Below are 21,048 nucleotides of genomic sequence, written 5' to 3' on the forward strand. Positions count from 1 at the left end.
CAAACCCAGGTCTCCCACATTGCAGGCAGACTCCTTACCATCTGAGTCACTAGGGAACCCCTAAAAGTTTCATCAGTTCAGTTCAATTCAGTTCAGTCCCTCAGTCGTGTCCAACTCTTTCGACCCCATGAATTGCAGCACACCAGGCCTCTCTGTCCATCACCAGTTCCTGGAGTTCATCCAAACTCATGTCCATGGAGTTTGCGGTGCCATCCAGACATCTCATCTTCTGTCATCCCCTTCGCCTCTTGCCCCCAATCTCTCCCAGCGTCAGAGTCTTTTCCATTGAGTCAATTCTTCGCATGAGGTGGCCAAAGTACTGGAGTTTCAGCTTCAGCATCATTCCCTCCAGAGAAATCCCAGGGCTGATCTCCTTCAGAATGGACTGGTTGGATCTCCTTGCAGTCCAAGGGACTCTCAAGAGTCTTCTCCAACACCACAGTTCAAAAGCATCAATTCTTCGGCACTCAGTTTTCTTCACAGTCCAACTTTCACAACCATTCATGACCACTGGAAAAAACCATAGCCTTCACTAGACGGACCTTTGTTGGCAAAGTGATGTCTCTGCTTTTCAATATGCTATCTAGGTTGGTCATAACTTTCCTTCCAAGGAGTAAGAGTCTTTTAATTTCATGGCTGTAATCACCATCTGCAGTGATTTTGGAGCAAAATAATAATAATAATAAAGTCCTGACACTGTTTCCACTGTTTCCCCATCTATCTGCCATGAAGTGATAGGACCAGATACCATGATCTTAGTTTTCTGAATGTTGAGCTTTAAGCCAACATTTTCACTCTCCTCCTTCACTTTCATCAAGAGGCTTTTTAGTTCCTCTTCACTTTCTGCCATAAGGGTGGTGTCATCTGCACATCTGAGGTTATTGATATTTATCCTGGCAATCTTGATTCCAGATTGTTCTTCTTCCTTAGAGAGAATAAAAATTACATGATCAGAAATTTTATCTACATAAAAAGGAAGATATTCAAAATTAGAATAAATGAAAATAAAATTAAAATTTTAATTTACTTAGTACATAAACTGAGAACTTCTGAATGTTCAAGCTCAATTTAGAAAAGGCAGAAGAACCAGAGATGAAATTGCCAACATCCATTGGATCATTGAAAAACCAAGAGAATTCCAGAACATCTACATCTGCTTCATTGACTATGGCATAACATTTGACTTTGGGAATCACAACAAACTGTGGAAAATTCTGAAAGTATTGTCTCCCAGTTTATTTAAATTACATGCAGAGCACCTCATGTGAAATGCTGGGCTGGATGAAGCACAGGCTGGAATCAAGATTGCTGGGAGAAAAATCTATAACAGTATGCAGATGACACCACCCTAATGGCAGAAAGCAAAGAAGAACAAAAGAGCCTTTTGATGAAAGTGAAAGAGGAGAGTGAAAAAGCTGTCTTAAAACTCAGCATTCAAAAAACAAAGATTATAGCATCCAGTTCCATCACTTCATGGCATATAGATGGGGAAACACTGGAAACAGTGAAAGACTTTATTTTCTTGGGCTCCAAAATTACTGTGGATGGTGATTACAGCCATGAAATTCAAAGATTCTTGCTCCTTGAAAGAGAAGCAATGACAAACCTAGACAGTGTATTAAAAAGAAGAGATATTATTTTGCTAACAAAGGTCTGTATAGTCAAAGCTATGGCTTTTCCAGTAGTCATATATGGATGTGAGAGTTGGACCATAAAGAAGACTGAGCAACAAAATTTGATGCTTTTAAACTGTGGTGTTGGAGAAGACTCGAGAGTCCCTTGGACTGAAAGGAGAGAAAATCATTCAATCCTAAAGGAAATCAATCCTGATTATTCACTTGAAAGACTAATGCTGCAGCTGAGGCTCCAGAATTTTGGCCAACTGGTGGAAAGAGCCGATTCATTGGAAAAGACCCTGATGCTGGGAAAGATTGCAAATAGGAGGAGAAGGGGATGGCAGAGGATGAGATGGTTGAATGGCATCACTGACTCAATAGACATAAGTTTGAGAACTCTCCAGGAGATGGTGAGAGACAGGAAAGCCTGGAGTGCTGTAGTCTGTGAGGTTGCAAAGAGTTGGACACAACGGATTGACTGAATAACAACAATCATTTGGATGACTCTAGATTATGGATGAGTGAAATAAATGCCTGCAGTGTTATAAGGAATAAGAGGAATAAACTGGGAATATTTTATTATAAACTGCCTTCATAACATATAAAATGCCATAATGTCATTTGAAAATGGGCCTAGATTAGTTATAAATGCATATTTTAAATTATAAAAAAATCATTAAAGCAATTTTAAGAAATATAACATATATAAAAGAAAAGAAAAAATTAGAATCTTATAAGATACTCAAACTACAGGAGGAATAAAAAAGATATCAAATGTCAAATATTAATTGTAAAAACAGGAAAAATTACAAACGTGGTAATCCCACAGTATTAACATTTAATCTAAATATGAATGATGTAAGACTTCTAATTAAAAAACAGAGAGTAGGTTAGAATAAAAACAGGACAAAACTATACATTGTCTACAAGAAACCAGTTTAAATATTAAGAAGCAAATAGATATAAAGTAAAAAAATAAATGGGGAGAATATACTAATACCAATAAAAGAAAACGGGAGTGGTTAATTCAGATGCAGCACACTGCCACAAAGAAATTTATGAGATTAGAGAATGATGTTAGGTAGTGGCATAAAGATCAATTCCCCAATAGTTTATCAGTTCAGCTCAGTCGCTAAGTCTTGTTGGACTCTTAGCGACCCATGAATCACAGCATGCCAGGCCTCCCCGTCCATCACCAACTTCCGTAGTTCACTTAATCTCATGTCCATTGAGTCGGTGATGCCATCCAGCCATCTCATCCTCTGTCGTCCCCTCCTCTTCTTGCCCCCAATCCCTCCCAGAATCAGGGTCTTTTCCAATGAGTAAACTCTTCACATGAGGTGGCCAAAGTATTGGAGTTTCAGCTTTAACATCAGTCCTTCCAATGAGTCCCAGGACTGATCTCCTTTAGAATGGACTGGTTGGATCCCCTTGCAGTCCAAGGGACTCTCAAGAGTCTTCTCCAACACCACAGTTCAAAAGCATCAATTCTTCGGCGCTCCGCTTTCTTCACAGTCCAACTCTCACATCCATACATGACCACTGGAAAAACTGTAGCCTTGACCAGACAGACCTTAGTTGGCAAAGTAATGTCTCTGCTTTTCAATATGCTATCTAGGTTGGTCATAACTTTCCTTCTAAGGAGTAAGCATCTTTTAATTTCATGGCTGTAGTCACCATCTGCAGTGATTTTGGAGCCAAAAAAAAAAAAAAAGTCTGACACTGTTTCCACTGTTTCCCCATCTATTTCCCATGAAGTGAGGTTATAGTAATCCTTAAAGTGCTAAAGTAAAAACAGAATACTAAAGTACATGAGGCAAAAACTTATACCACTGCAAGGAGAAATGGGAAGACCATTATTTTATTGGGAAACTTCAACATCCTTCCTTCAATAACTGATAGAGTAAAAAGGCAGAAAATATGTACAATTGTAGCTAAGCTAAATAGCAGACTAATCAACTTGATATAATTGACATTTTTAGAAAACATTTACTTATCAATATCACATGGAACATTCACCAATATAGACAACATTCTAGGCAATGAAATAGAACTTAATATATTAAAAGAACTATAAATTATGCAAAGTATTTTAGGCCATAATGAAATTTAAATAGAAAATAACACAATGGAAAAGTAGTAAGAAAATATGCATTTATCTAGAGATCCAAATGTGCACTAATAAATAACTCATGGGTCAAAGAAATCCCTAGAAATATTTAATAATATTTTATTATTGAACTAAAAATATAGCTTGAAAATTTTGTTGAATGCACCAAAAGCAGCATATATTAGGGGGAAAAAAAGGGAACATCAAAATCAATAATCTAAGCTTCACCATTAGGAAATTACAGTAAGAAAAGTAAGTAAGCCTAAGCAAGCAGCAGATGAGAAAAATAAAAATTAGATCAGAAATTAACGAAATTGAAACTGAGGATGGGAAGGTGAATATTCAATAAAACAAAAGCTGCATTTACAGCAATATTAGTAATAATTGTTGAATATCTAGCCAATTTAGTAAAATAGACATGGAGGAAAGACAGAGAAGATACACATTTCCAATATCAGAAATGAAGGAAGAGTCATTATTACCAATTCATAGTCAATAAAAAGAATAATGAAGGATACTACCAACAGCTCTATGGCCACAAATTTGATAATATAAATGGAATGGAAATTTTTCTTGAAAGACACAAACTGTTATAACTTTGACAAGGAGAAATAGAGGACCTGAATAGTATCATTCCTATGTAAAAATTTAACCAGTAATTAATACACTTTTAAAAGTAAATATTGTGACTCGATGATTTCACTGGTGAAAGCCTACCAAATATTTAGGAAAGAAATGATACCAATAATCCTGAAAAGCTCACAGAAAATATAAGCAGATGAAATAATGGCTCTCTTCATGAGACCAGCAGTACAAAATATCAAAAACCAGATAAAGACAACATAGGGAAGAAAACTAAAAATACATATTTCTTATGGTCATAGATGCAAAAATCCTCATCAAAATATTATTATATTGATAACCCATAATGGATAAACAATTGTATATCATGACTAAGTGACATTCATTCCAGGTATGCAAGGATGATACAGACTTGAAAATTGATTAATTCATTATATTGACAATATAAATAGGGAAAAATATATGGAAAATTTATTTTTTCCATAAAAATATGGAAAAATAACAGGAAAAAATGAAGGCTAAAATATAGAAAAATCTAACATCCATTTATATTAATAATTTTCAGTAAACTAGAAATAGAGGAGTATAGTCATCCTCACTGAAGAATATCTATAAAAACCCTATGGCTAGCATCATAATGAATGGTAAGGATCTCGGCGCTTTCCCCTTAAGTTTAAGGAAAGTATGTCCCCACTTAACACTCCTATTAATCACTGTGAAAAGAGGCCTAGTAATCTCAGTAAGAGGAAAACAAGAAATAAGGTAGTATATAAATTAAGAAAAACAGAAATAAAAAACATTTGCAGATAACAAAATTTTCTGTGTTAAAAATTATCCCCTAAATTAACCCAAACTACTGGGACTAATAAGTGATTAGAGCAAGGCTATAGGATGCAAGATTAAGACACAAAAGTTAATTGTTTTCATAAAAAACAGCAATGAACAATTTGAATTTGAAATTAAAAACACAATATTATTTACATTAATATAGAAAACAATGGGATTCTTAAATATAAATCTAACAATATGTATAGGATTTATAAATATATATTTTTAAACACTGATGAAAGAAATAAAAGATCTAAATAAATGGAAGGATATTCTATGTTCATAGATTGGAAGACTCAATATTTTTAAGTGTCAGTTCTACCCAATTTGGTGTATAGAATTATGTTAACTGCAGCACGGTTTATAATAGCCAGGACATGGAAGCAACCTAGATGTCCATAAGCAGATGAATGGATAAGAAAGCTGTGGTACATATACACAATGGAGTATTACTCAACCATTAAAAAGAATACATTTGAATCAGTTCTAATGAGGTGGATGAAACTGGAGCCTATTATTCAGAGTGAAGTAAGCCAGAAAGGAAAACACCAATACATTATACTAACGCATATATGGAATTTAGAAAGATTTTAATGATAACCCTGTATGTGAGGCAGCAAAAGAGACACAGATATATAGAACAGTCTTTTGGACTCTGTGGGAGAGGCAAGGGTGGGATGATTTGGGAGAATTGCATTGAAACATGTATAATATCATATATGAAATGAATCATCAGTCCAGGTTCAATACAGGAGACAGGATGCTCGGGGCTAGTGCACTGGGTTGACCCAGAGGGGTGGTATGGGGAGGGAGGAGGGAGAGGGTTCAGAATGGGGAACACATACACCTGTGGCAGATTCATGTTAATGTATGGCAAAACCAGTACAATATGGTAAAGTAGTTAGCCTCCAATTAAAATAAATAAATTTATATTTAATAAATAAATAATTTAAAAAACAAAGCACAAAAGTTATTATGAACTTATCAACAAACATTCTAACATTTATATTGAAAGGCAAAAGACATGGAATTAAAACAAAATTGAACTCACAGACTACTGAAAAAGAACAGAATTGGAGAAATAAGCAATTCAATTAAAAATGGCCAAAGGATCTGAACTTATGAACTGTGAACTTCCAGATGTTTAAGTTGGATTTAGAAAAGGCAGAGGAACCAGATCAAATTGCCAACATGTGTAGGATCATCAAAAAAGGACGAGAGTTCCAGAAAAACTTCTGCTTTATTGACTAAGCCAAAGCCTTTGACTGTGTGGATCACAACAAACTATGGAAAATTCCTAAAGAGATGGAAATACCAGAACCTGAGAAATTTGTATGCAGGTCAAGAAGCAACAGTTAGAACTGGGCACAGAATAAAGACTGGTTCCAAATTGGGAAAGGAATATGTCAAGGCTATATGTTGTCATCCTGTTTATTTACCTTATATGCAGAGTACAGGGCTTCCCTGATAGCTCAGCTGGTAAAGAATCCACCTGCAATGCACATCTTGTATAATGCTGGGCTGGGTGACCCAAAAGTTGGATTCAAGATGGCTGGGAGAAATATCATCAATAATTTAATATGTATGCAGATGATACCACCTTTAAGGCAGAAAGTGAAGAAGAATTAAAGAGCCCCTTGATGAAAGTCAAAGAAGTGGGTGAAAAAGTTGGTTTAAAATTGAACATTCAGAAAATGAGGTCATGGCATCAAGTCCCATCACTTCATGGCAAATAGATGGGGAAATAATGGAAACAGTGAGAGACTTTATTGGGGGGGGGGCTCCAAAATCACTGCAGATGGTGACTGCAGCCATGAAATTAAAAGACACTTTCTCCTTGCAAGGAAAGCTATGACCAACCTAGACAGCATAATAAAAAGCAGAGACATTACCTTGCCAACAAAATTCCATCTAGTCAAAGTTGTGGTTTTTCCAGTAGTCATGTATGGATGTGAGAGTTGGACTACAAAGAAAGCTGAGCACTGAAGAATTGATGCTTTTGAACTGTGGTGTTGGAGAAGGCTCTTGAGAGTCCCATGGACTTGCAAGGAGATCCAACTAATCCATTCTAAAGGAAATTAGTCCTGAATATTCATTGGAAGGACTGATGCTGAAGCTGAAACGCCAATACTTTGGCCACCTGATGCGAAGAACTGACTCATTTGAAAAGAATGATGCTGGGAAAGATTGAAGAGAGGAGGAGAAGGGGATGACAGAGAATGAGATGGTTGGATGACATCACTGACTCGATGGACATGAGTCTGAGTAAGCTCCAGGAGTTTGTGATGAACAGGGAGTGCTGCAGGCCATGGGGTGGCAAAGAGTCAGACATGACTGAGCAACTGACTTGAACTGAAAAGATCTGACTAAACACTTAAAGAAGATACAGACATAGAAAATAAGCATAATAAAAAATGCATATGCTTAGTATAATTTTCATTTTGAAATTGCAAATTAAAACAGAAATGAGCTAATAGTGCACAATCTTTAGAGAGGCTTAAAAAAAGACAAGCCAAATACCAAGAAGATGCAACTGAAACCCTTTATCAGTGGTAATACAAAATGAGAAAGCCACTTTGGGGGATAGTTTGTAGATTACTAGAGACCTAAATACAGTGACAAATATGTCTAAGTACTTTACAAATATATGAAATAGCTGTATTGAATGCTGTTCTATGGTGCTAAACTAAGAACCTGTGAGAATGAGCTAAGTACCATATGCTACAGCAACTATTCACATGAATTTCCTCATTCATCTGAAAACCTATGTTCATACAAAAAATTGCATGTGGATATGTATAGCGGCTTTATTCATAATTACCAAAATGAGGAAACAACTAAAAATGCCTTTCAATACATGAATGGGTAACAGACTATGGACATTTATATATTGGAATACTAGTATATAAAATTATATAAAATCATATAAAATATATTATATAAGATTATATAAAATAAATTCTTAATTAAGAAGACATAAAGGGATATGTATATAGAAAAATGGAGTGGCAGCCCACTCCAGTATTCTTGCCTGGAGAATCCCATGGACAGATGGACAGAGTAGCCTGGCAGGCTACAGTCTACCAGTCTACTGGGTCACAAAGAGTTGGACACAACTGAGTGACTAAGCACACACGCACAGACACACAGACACACATAGATAGATAGATAGATAGATAGATAGATAGATAGATGGATTTCCTTGCTGGCACCATGGTAAAGAATCCACCTGCCATGTAGGAGTTGTAGGTTCAATCCTCGGGTTGAGATCTACTGGATTAGGAAATGGCAACCCACTCCAGTATTCTTGGCTGGGAAATTCCATGGACAATGGAGCCTGGAGGCTTACAGACCATGGGGTTGTAAAGAGTTGGGCATGACTGAGCGACTAACACTTTCACTTTCATAGTTGATTCACTATACTATATAGCAGTAACAACACAACATTGTAATGTAATATCCCCTAATTAAAAATAAATTAAAAATTAAATAAGCCTCTGTTCAAGAGAAAAAAAAATTACCAAAGAAAGTAAAATCTGACAACCTGTTAAAGCCAAAAGTAAGCACAGTAACTTATTGAACTGTAATATCCTGGATGGGATCCTGTAGCAAAAATGGATATTATATAAATATTAATTTCAAGCAACTTTTATAAAGAGTCAACGTTACTTAAAAATAATTTATCAATATCAGTTCATTGATTTTAACAAACATACCAGCCTAATACAAGACGTTAAGAATAAGGGATATTAGTTACAGAGTATATGGTGCTACCTCTGTGTTTTCAGTTTTCTGTAAATCTAAAACTAACATTTAAAAAATATTTCAAAGATGTGTGTTTTCAGTTTTCTGTAAATCTAAAACTAACATTTAAAAAATATTTCAAAGATGTGTGTTTGGGCTCATCTTGTCTCTCTTTACATTTTGAGATTTCTGTGTTGCTCATAAACCTGAAATAAGAATGGACATTCTATCTGCAGTTCCTTGTCTATTGCATTCTGCCTTCACCTGTTTGACTGAAGTAAACCACCTTGTCTGTTCATAGTTTTTCTTTTACTCTTCATTACTTTGCTTCTGGGAAATCTTAAAACACTTCAAACAGTTTACTTTCAAGGTTTGTGAATTGCTTCTATAATTTCAACAGCCACAGTGACACAGCATTCTGGATACAAAAGGCAATGACAAAAGTAATCAATACCTCAGAAAATAAGGGGAAATGCCAATAATTATTCTGACCAACCCTGAGATCCATGTTTTCTTGTCTGCAAATGTAACTCTCACAGTGTTAAATTCGTGACCTGAGAAATTCATATTGGCTTCACTCTATAAACTGAAAAGCAGTGATATATAAAGAAAATGAGTCTTGGGATCTGAGGAATCAAGAGGCTTAAGCTCTGATTCAATCTCAAATGAGAGCAGAAAATCAGTGAGCAGTTTTTTTTTCAGACTATTATTTTCACTTTTGAAGTTTAGAGGATAAATTTATATGTACCATCTGTTTTTCTCCAATTTACAGTATTCTGTGTAGTTGATGAATCAATAAATAATAGCAGTGATTTTTTAAATTATTTTTGTTTGTTTTAAGTAAAAGAAAAAGGAAAGAAATTAACAAAAGTTAGATTCTAATTTTCTGGGTTTTTTTTTTTTTTACTACTTGTATTCCATACCTACTCCCAACCATTCTTCTCACAGAAAAACAAAACAAAAAAATCCATATTTGAAACCATTTAATGATTTTTCCCTGTATTTATTAGGTCTACTCATTGAAGTATCTTAAAAAGTACTGCATGATCTGGCTTTACCATCATTTTAATAATTAATGGGAGTCTTGCCAGCTCCCATTAATTCCTGCCACACTCACCTTCCTCCAATATATGGAGATCTTTCATGTTTTAGATTTTACACATATAACTGGAAAACTTTTTTCTAGTGTTCTGTTTTTCTAGTTCCTGTTCATAATTCAGGTCTGTTTTAGGTCACCTCCCCTGAAAAGATTACACTTACCTTGAATCTAGTCCCCACTGCTATTCTAATTCGTCCCACCTTTTACTTTTCCTCTAGAGTACTGATAACATTTTGAATATATGAGGTGGTTTTCAACTGTGTTGCCAAAAATTTTTGACATTTCTGCCATTGATAAGTGAGATCTCTGTTCACCTCTCCTTGAATCCAAGTCAACCTTAGTAATTCAACCTTAGTAATTATAACCAATAAAATGCATCTGAAGTGATGAAATTTGAGCTCAGAATAGCCCATTAGGGGTGATGCAGATTCTGACTCTTTGGATGTTTCTCTGGAGAAAGCCAAGTACATTGTAAGAAGTCTGACTATCTGAGAAAATCATGGGACAGAAACCACTTGTAGGAATTTCAGTCAGTAGCTGATCTAAGTTACCAGTTTCCAGTCATGGGGAAGAGTCATCTGGGAGATTCAGCCCAGAAGAACCATGAGATGACTGCGCTCCAGCCAACATCTGATTATGACTTCATGAGAGACCACAAGCAACAATTGCCAATTCAAGTTTTCCTAAGACCATGATCTACAAAATAAAATGGTCATGATAATTTTAGAGGTAAGGTATTATTCAGCAATAATAACCAAAATAATAGGAATTCATGTGACTATGTGGTTGATATCTTATGATGCAGGATAAGTATACCCAGAGAGGCTGTGTCTTTTTTGTTCACTGCCAAATGTCCAGTGCATAGGATGATGCCTGATGCAAAAAGCTTACTCAATGGAAAAGACCCTGATACAGGAAAGATAGAGGGCAGAAAAAGAAGGGGATGACAGAGGATGAGAAGGCATCACTGACTCAATGGACATGAGTTTGAGCAAATTCAGGAGATAATGAAGGACAGGGAAGCATGATGTGTTGCAGTCCATGGGTTGCAAAGAGTCAAACACAGCTGAGCAACTGAATAACAACAACAACGAAGGATGATGCACTTACTATATTAATGTTGAAAAAAATACTAATATGTAATAGCTTCATAAATACTTAAAATGTTAATAAAATGTTCATAAAATCTACTCAATATTAATATTTCCATGAATATGCTAAAAACATTTTCAGAGGGTTTTTAATATAGAGTACTGTTTAGAAACATTTTTGTTTTTCAGAATATATTTAAACTACATCACTGTGGATTTTATTCTTTCAAATAACTTCAGTTACATTCTAACACTGCTGGCTAGATTGTTCATTGATGCAGCCACTTTGGAAAAAAATCTAACATTTTCTTAAAATTATAAACATAATTTGTTAAATTTACTAACGACCCAGCAACACTATTCTAAGATATACAGAAAAAAGGAAAACACATGTCCACATAAAGACTGTGTGACTATATTAATATTCAAAACAGCATTATTCATAATAGCAAAAAACAGAAGCAACCCAAATGCTCATCAGCTGGTGAATAGATAAAATAAATTGGTATGTCCATGCAGTGGAATACTATTTGGGAGGAAAAAAGAAATGGAATACTGACGTATGCTACAAGAGAAATGAATTCCAAGATATGCTAAGTGAAAGGACCCACAGACAAAAGACCACATATTGTTGGCCTCTATTTATATGAAATATTCTTAAAAAATAAATCTATACCTACAAAAAGTAGATTCATAATAGCCTTCAAATTCAGAGAGGAGAAAGGGGTGACTACAGTAGAAAGAGTATTCTTTCTGGGGTCACAAAATGTTTTAAAATATTATCATAATGATGTTTGTACAACTCTGTAGTTTTAGAATAGCAAACAACCCTATATGTATACACAATTGCAAAAATAAAATGAGAGAATTTTAAGATGAATTATCACTCAGAACAAAGAAAATGTGCTGTTCTGTAATACCAAACTATTGCTTCAGCTTTTGAACATGACCTGGCAGAGGTCTGATGCCACTAGTTTTGAAAGAAAGAAGAGTTGTTTGAATTGTCTGGTTCAGGTTTGGAAAGTTGTACCTTTCTAAGAATTTGTCCATTTCTTCCACGTTGTCCATTTTATTGGCATATAACTGCGGATAGTATTCTCTTATGATCCTTTGTATTTCTGTGTTGTCTCTTGTGATCTCTCCATTTTCATTTTTAATTTTATTGATTTGTTTTTTCTCCCTTGTTTCTTGATGAGTCTGGCTAATGGTTTGTCAATTATATTCATCCTTTCAAAGAACCAGCTTTTGGCTTTGTTGATTTTTGATATTGTCTCTTTTGTTACTTTTGCATTTATTTCTGCTCTACTTTTTAAGATTTCTTTCCTTCTGCTAATCCTGGGGTTCTTCATTTCTTCCTTTTCTAGTTGCTTTAGGTGTAGAGTTAGGTTGTTTATTTGAATTTTTTCTTGTTTATTGAGGTATGCCTATATTGTGATGAACTTTTCCCTAGCAGTGCTTTTACAGTGTCCTGCAGATTTTTGGTTAGAAGGAACATACCTCAATATAATAAAAGCTATATATGACAAACCCACAGCAAATATTATCCTCAATGGTGAAAAATTTAAAGCTTTTCCCCTAAAGTCAGGAACAAGACAAGGGTGCCCACTTTCACCATTACTATTCAACATAGTTTTGGAAGTTTTGGCTACAGCAATCAGAACAGAAAAAGAAATAAAAGGAATCCAAATTGGAAAAGAAGAAGTAAAACTCTCACTGTTTGCTGATGACATGATCCTCTACATAGAAAACCCTAAAGACTCCACCAGAAAATTACTAGAGCTAATTAATGAATATAGTAAAGTTGCAGGATATAAAATCAATACACAGAAATCCCTTGCATTCCTATACACTAATAATGAGAAAATAGAAAGGAAACAATTCCATTCACCATTGCAACGAAAAGAATAAAATACTTAGGAATATATCTACCTAAAGAAACTAAAGACGTATATTTAGAAAACTATAAAACAGTGGTGAAAGAAATTAAAGAGGACACTAATAGATGGAGAAATATACCATGTTCATGGATCATAAGAATCAAGGTAGTGAAAATGAGTATACTAACCAAAGAAATTTATAGGTTCAATGCAATGCCTATCAAGCTACCAATGGTATATTTCACAGAGCTAGAACAAATGATTTCACAATTTTTATGGAAATGCAAAAAACATTGACTAGCCAAAGCAATCTTGAGAAAGAAGAATGGAAATGGAGGAATCAACCTGCCTGACTTCAGGCTCTACTACAAAGCCACAGTCATCAAGTCAGTATGGCATTGGCACAAAGACAGAAATATAGATGAATGGAACAAAATAGAAAGCCCAGAGATAAATCCATGCACCTGTGAACACCTTATATTTGACAAAGGAGGCAAGAATATACAACAGAGAAAAGACAATCTCTTTAACAACTGATGCTGGGAAAACTGGTCAGCCACTTGTAAAAGAATGAAACTAGAACACTTTCTAACACCATACACAAAAATAAATTCAAAATGGATTAAAGATCTAAATGTAAGACCAGAAACTATAAAACTCCTAGAGGAGAACATAGGCAAAACACTCTCTGACATACATCACAGCGGGATACTCTATGACCCACCTCCCAGAATATTAGAAATAAAAGCAAAGATAAACAAATGGGACCTAATTAAACTTAAAAGCTTTTGCACAACAAAGGAAACTATAAGCAAGGTGAAAATACAGCCTTCAGAATGGGAGAAATTAATAGCAAATGAAGCAAATGACAATTGACTAATCTCAAAAAATATACAAGCAACTTCTGCAGCTCAACTCCAGAAAAATAAACGACCCAATCAAAAAAACGGGCCAAAGAACTAAATAGACATTTCTCCAAAGAAGACATACAGATGGCTAACAAACACATGAAAAGATTCTCAACATCACTCATTATCAGAGAAATGCAAATCAAAACCACAATGAGGTACCATTTCATGCCAGTCAGAATGGCTGTGATCCAAAAGTCTACAAGCAATAAATGCTGGAGAGGATCAGAAGAAAAGGAAACCCTCTTATACTGTTGGTGGGAATGCAAACTAGTACCACCACTATGGAGAACAGTGTGGAGATTCCTTCAAAAACTGGAAATAGAACTGCCTTTTTCCCAGCAATCCCACTGCTGGGTATACACACCAAGGAAACCAGAATTGAAAGGGACATGTGTACCCCAATGTTCATCACAGCACTGTTTATAATAGCCAGGACATGGAAGCAACCTAGATGTCCATCAGCAGATGAATGGATAAGAAAGCTGTGGTACATATACACAATGGAGTATTACTCAGCCATTAAAAAGAATACATTTGAGTCAGTTCTAATAAGGTGGATGAAACTGGAGCCGATTTAAGAGTGAAGTAAGCCAGAAAGAAAAACACCAATATAGTATACTAACACATATATATGGAATTTAGAAAGATGATAATGATAACCCTGTATGTGAGACAGCAAAAGAGACACAGATGTATAGAACAGTCTTTTAGACTGTGTGGGAGAGGCCAAGGGTGGGATGATTTGGGCGAATGGCATTGAACATGTACAATATCATATATGAAATGAATCGCTAGTCCAGGTTCAGTGCATGATACTTGAATGCTTGGGGCTGGTGCACTGAGATGACCCAGAGGGATCGTACAGGGACAGAGGAGGGAAGGGGGTTCAGGATGGGTAACACTTGTATACTTGTGGTGGATTCATGTTGATGTATGGCAAAACCAATCCAATATTGTTAAGTAATTAACCTCTAATTAAAATATATAAATTTATATTTAAAAAGAGGAAGTATGAGCTACTAGAGTAGAAAACCAGATACCTGAGTAAATCTGAAAACAAGTGAAGATAAGAAAATTACTCATAACAATAATGTCTGTTCTGTGTGAGAATTCAGTGATATTATTTCTCTCTAAAAACAACTAAAAATTAAACATATTTACAAATGCAGCTGTAAAAGTTGCTTCCTGTTCTAAAACATGCTTTCCCTTTCTGATAAATATTGTGATATTGAACAGAAAGATAAATTTAGAAAGAAATTATATATGTGTGTGTGTATATATGTATATATATAAAGACTACATAGTAGATGAATGGATAAGAAAGTTGTGGTACATATACACAATGGAGCATTACTCAGCCATTAAAAAGAATACATTTGAATCAGTTCTAATGAGATGAATGAAACTGGAGCCGATTATACAGAGTGAAGTAAGCCAGAAAGAAAAACACCAATACAGTATACTAACACATATATATGGAATTTAGAAAGATGGCAATGATGACCCTGTATGCAAGACAGCAAAAAAGACACAGATATGTATAGCGGACTTTTGGACTCAGAGGGAGAGGGAGAGGGTGGGATGATTTGGGAGAATGGCATTGAAACATATATACTATCATGTAAGAATCGAATCGCCAGTCTATGTCCGATGCAGGATACAGCATGCTTGGGGCTGGTGCTTGGGGATGACCCAGAGAGTTGTTATGGAGAGGGAGGTGGGAGGGGGGTTCATGTTTGGGAACGCTTATACACCCGTGGTGGATTCATGTGAATGTATGGCAAAACTAATACAGTATTGTAAAGTAAAATCAAGTAAAAATAAAAATTTAATAGAAAAATAAAAATAAATTTAAAAAAGACTACATAGTACATAGAAGAAATAACTTACATGGTAGAAAGACTGGTAAAATTAGCAATTTTACTGTCATCAAAAACCTTGCAAAGTGTTAATGTTTCTGAATAAACACTCTGAACTAGCCAATTGGTATTAAAAGGGCATTTTAAATAAGAACTTGCATGAATGTTAAGGCACAACATTTGTTCTCTCCAATTTTTATGAGTAACATAGCAAATGACAGTTCTTTAATTGAACTTAGCAAGAAGAAAAGACAGTTCACAAAATAAATGCTGTAGTAATTATTTTAAGTCCAGTTCTTTTTATTTACTACAGTGGGTTTGGAAACTTTCAGTGACAACAATATCAGTGTGGAAAAAAGTTTAAATGCTTGAAGTTCCTGTGGCAGAGACTACGATGTGTTCATTAGAACCTATTTCACTTTCCTATCACATAGTCTGCTAGGTTATATTTTTTATAATTTTTTGCCTTGTCCTTAAGTGAGGTAATTTTCTGAGTTCTGGAAAAAAAAAAAGTAAGAATTGTTATTCTTGAGTTTCCCTGGTGGCTCAGCTTGTAAAAAGTTTGCCTGCAATGTGGAAGACCTGGTTTTATCCCCGATTTAGGAAAATCCCCTGGAGAGGGTAATGGCAACCTACACCAGTATTCTTGCCTGGAGAATTCCATGGACATTATAGTCCATGTGTCCCAAAGACTCAAACACGACCGAGTGACTTTCACTTAAAGTCCATCTCTTCCTGACCCCATGGACTGCAGCATGCCAGCACTCCCCTGTCCTTCACCATCTCCCAGAGTTTGCTCAAACTCATGTCCATTGAGTCGATGATGCCATCCATCCATCTCATTCTCTGTCACCCGTTTCTCCTTTCGCCTTCAATTTTTCCCAGCATCAGGGTCTTTTCCAATGAGTCAGTTCTTTCCATCAGGTGGCCAAAGTATTTGAGTTTCAGCTTCACAGACAGTCCTTGCAATGAATACCCAGGATTGATTTCCTTTAGAATTGATGGGTTTGATCGCCTTGCAGTCTAAGGGACTCTTAAGAGTCTTCTCCAGCACATTTGAAAGTCTCATTTCTTTTGTACTGAGCCTTTTTTATGGTGCAACTCTCAAATCTATACATGACTACTGGGGGAAAAAAATAGCTTTGACTATACAGATCTTTGGCAAAGTGATGTATCTGCTTTTTAATATGCTGTCTAAAGCTTCTGTAACTTTCCTTCCAAGGAGAATGTCTTTGAATTTCATAGCTAAAGTTACCTTCTGTAGTGATTTTGGAGCCCAAGAAAATAAAATCTGTCACTGCTTCCACTTTTTCCCTATTTTCCATGAAATGATGGAACTGAATGTCATCTTAGTTTTTTAAATGTTAAATTTTAAGCCAACTTTTTCACTCTCCTCTTTCACCCTTATCAAGAGGCTCTTTAGTTCCTCTTCACTTTCTACTATTAGAGTGGTGTTGGTGGTTTAGTTGTTAAGTCGTGTCAAACCCTTGCAACCCCATGGACTGTAGCCCACCAGGCTCCTCTGTCCATAGGATTTTCCAGGCAAGAGTACTGGAGTGGGTTGCCATTTCCTTCTCCAGGGGATCTTCTTGACCCAGGAATCCAACTGGGGTCTTCTGCACTGCAGGCAGATTCTTTACCAACTGAGCTACGAGGGAATCATCTGCATATCTGAGGCTGTTGATATTTCTTCCAGCAATCTTGATTCCAACTTGTGATTCATACAGCTCAGCATTTCGTATGATGAACTCTGCATATAAGTTAAATAAATAGTTCTTTAGAGTGGGATGCTGTAATTAAAAAAAAAAACTGTAAAATACTTGGCATTGGTTTTGCCATTGGGCTTTTAGTAGTGAGATAGCATATTGGAAAACTAGAAATCCATATTGTAAAATGAAAAATATTTAATTCTTATCTATGATAATCTGAAAGGCAGAACAGATGACTATGAAGCAGGTGGTCCAGAAGAGTGGTAGGAAAGAATATTCATGTTTGTGTATTTTTTACTTTCTTTGCTTTCCACAAAAGACAATGACAGACAGCTTAAGCAAAAAGGAGCTGGATCTCAGAATAAGATTAATGCGAATATAGACAGAATAGAGAGTAAGAAAACAACAAATAGAAAATTGTTTTAACACTCACCTACTCATATTAACACTTTCCTTCTATTTTATCATTACTTAAATACTTCTATTTTACAATGCCTCTTCCCCTGGCAATATTAATAACATCAGATATTTTTAATCTGATAATAGATATTAAGATATGGCACATAATAGCTCCTTAACTAAAGTATAAGAACATTGAGTTAGTTTTTCAAATGTTGCCAAGTTTAAAGATAAGTATCCAGCATACAATGGTCATTTAAAAAATATATTTGTTTAATGTACTTCCATGTTTAATGTATTAAAACAATAAGGAGAAATGAAAGTTTAAGTTTCCAGTCTCACATAAACACAAATTTCAAAAAGAAAAGGTACCCATACAGATAAGTCACTGGAATAAGTATTGTATGATTACAGAGTGTCATATATGTACAATTTCATATATGTGAAAAATTGCTACTATGCAAAGTCATGTACTTTGGCCACCTCATGCGAAGAGTTGACTCATTGGAAAAGACCCTGATGCTGGGAGGGATTGGGGGCAGGAGGAGAAGGGGACGACAGAGGATGAGATGGCTGGATGGCATCACCGACTCAATGGACATGAGTCTGAGTGAACTCCAAGGGTTGGTGATGGACAGGGAAGCCTGGCATGCTGTGATTCATGGGGTCGCAAAGAGTTGAACACGACTGAGTGACTGAACTGAATTGAACTGAAAGTCATGCAATTGCCCTATAGTTAAAGATCATTAGATACACCTATATGGGCAAAAGTTTAGTTTATAGGCTCATTGCAACAATGTAGACAGCCTACCTTGGGGAAATAGGAAGCATATCAGCAACAGGGAACTAATAAGAAGTCATTATAATATTTTAGTTTCTGTTAGATTATTTTTGTGAGGGTCCAGGAAGCAGTGTCTTTCTTTTCTTTGAGTGCTGTAGAAAAGCAGGAGTAATTCTAGGACTGGGTATGCTCTTGTTCAGTCACTCAGTTATGTCTGACTCTGCAGCTTCATGGACTGCAGCAAAACAGGCTTCCCTGTCCTTCACCACTTCCTGGAGTTTGCTCAAGCTCATGTCCGTTGAATCGGTGATACCATCCAACCATCTCATGCTCTGTCGTCCACTTCTCCTCCTGTCTTCAATCTTTCCCAGTATCAGGGTCTATTCCAATAAGTTGGCTCCTTGCGTCAGGTGGCCAGAGTATTGGACCTTAAGCTTCAGCATCAGTCCTTTCAGTGAATATTTAGCGGATTTTCTTTAGGATTAACAGGATTGATTGCCTTGCTGTCCAAGGGACTCTCAAGAGTCTTTTCCAACACCACTTTTCGAAAGCATAAATTCTTCAGCACTCAGCCTTTTTGGTTGTCCAGCTCCCACGTCCATATGTGACTACTGGAAAAACCATATCTTTGACTATATATACTTTGTTGGGAAAGTAATATCTCTGATATTTTAATACGCTGTCTAGGTTTGTCATTTCTTTTCTTCCAAGGAAGAAGCGTCTTTTAATTTCATGGCTGCAGTCACCATCAACAGTGATTTTGGAACCCAAGAATATAAAGTCTGTCACTGTTTCCATTGTTTCCCCAAATATTTACCATGAAGCCATGGGACCAGATGCCATGATCTTTGTTTTTAAAATGTTGAGTTTTAAACCAACTTTTTCACTCTCTTCTTTCACTTTCATCTAGATGTTCTTTACTTCCTCTTCTTTTTCTGCCATAAGAGTGGTGTCATCTGCATATCTGATGTTATTGAAATTTATCCCAGCAATCTTGATTCTGGCTTGTACTTCATCCAGCCTGGCATTTCACATGACGTACTCTGAATATAAGTTAAATATACAGGGTGAAGATATACACTTTTTATTTAGATGGTAGAAAAACTGAAGCAGGTCTAAAGTAGAAACATATAACTGATAAAGAAGCATCATTGAAATGAAAGAAATGAAGGTGTTATTCCCTAAGTCGTGTGCAACTCTAAGCTCCTCAGTCCATGGAACTCTCCAGGAAAGAATACTGGAGTGGGTTGCCATGCTCTACTTCAGGGGAGCTTCCCAACCCAGGGATCAAACCTGGGTCTCCTTAATGTTAACATGTCTTATTTAGATAGTGAGAGATTTGGAGCAGATCTAAAGCAGATACATATAACTGATAAAGAAGTAGCATTAACCATGTTATTATGGAAAAGGGAAAGCTTGGTCATTTCTTATTTTTGTCTATGCTTAGGGATGATTTAAGAGTGGCTTTTGTTTTGGATTGTCTCCATCATTATTTGAAATTACATTATCTGATGTCAAAGACCTCTGAAATTGTTTTTATTCAACAGGAGAAAAACATTGATTATCTCTTAAAGCTAAACACAACCCCATTTAATAGTTCTTAGGGACTGCCTTTCTCATTTTGCAAATGAAATATGATTGACTTGGTAAATCACAAATATAAAAATCATAAAATAACTGTCAATTTAAAATAAGATAGGAAAATATCCATTTGTTCTGTTCATGAAAGGAAATAGAGATTCTAATATAATAATCATAATTTTAAAATCTCCATACATTCCAGCTTGTCTTTTTCTCACATTATTCTCTTATCAAAAATAAATAACAGTAAACATATGAAGTGATCTTTGGCTTCTGTCAGTCTATTTTCCTTCCAAAATGTTGTGTATGTTCAGAATACTTTTTTTCTTTTACAATGTTAAAAGAGACATTGGACAGTTCCAGAAGAAACTACATATATATATATTTTTTTATTTTCCAATATGAAATTTCATACAAATCAATGTAATTTTCTGAACAAAGTAGCCAGGTAATTATGTGTATGTGTATATATATATATATATATATATATATTGACTTCCTTTTCCTTATGATTCAAAATAGTACTTCAAACTCAAAAATACATTTATATCTCTACTTATAGCTAGCAAATGTGAACTCCAATACATGAATATAGATAAAATTTAAAATAAGCAAGGCAAAATTTCATTAAAAACCTAATACAAATGAAGCAGATTTTTCAAATTAATGATGTATTTCATCTTGAGTCAGTGTCAAAAATGACGAGATGATACCTTAGTAACCTTTTCAAGAATTAGATAATACATCTGTGAATTGTATACTGATCGGTGTTACAACGGACATCAATTTGAGCAAACCCTGGGAGATAGTGAAGGACAGAGGAGACTGTCATGCTACACTCTATGGCGTCACAAAGAGTCA

Source organism: Ovis canadensis, chromosome 22 (assembly GCF_042477335.2).
Source record: "Ovis canadensis isolate MfBH-ARS-UI-01 breed Bighorn chromosome 22, ARS-UI_OviCan_v2, whole genome shotgun sequence".
Lineage (NCBI taxonomy): Eukaryota > Metazoa > Chordata > Mammalia > Artiodactyla > Bovidae > Ovis > Ovis canadensis.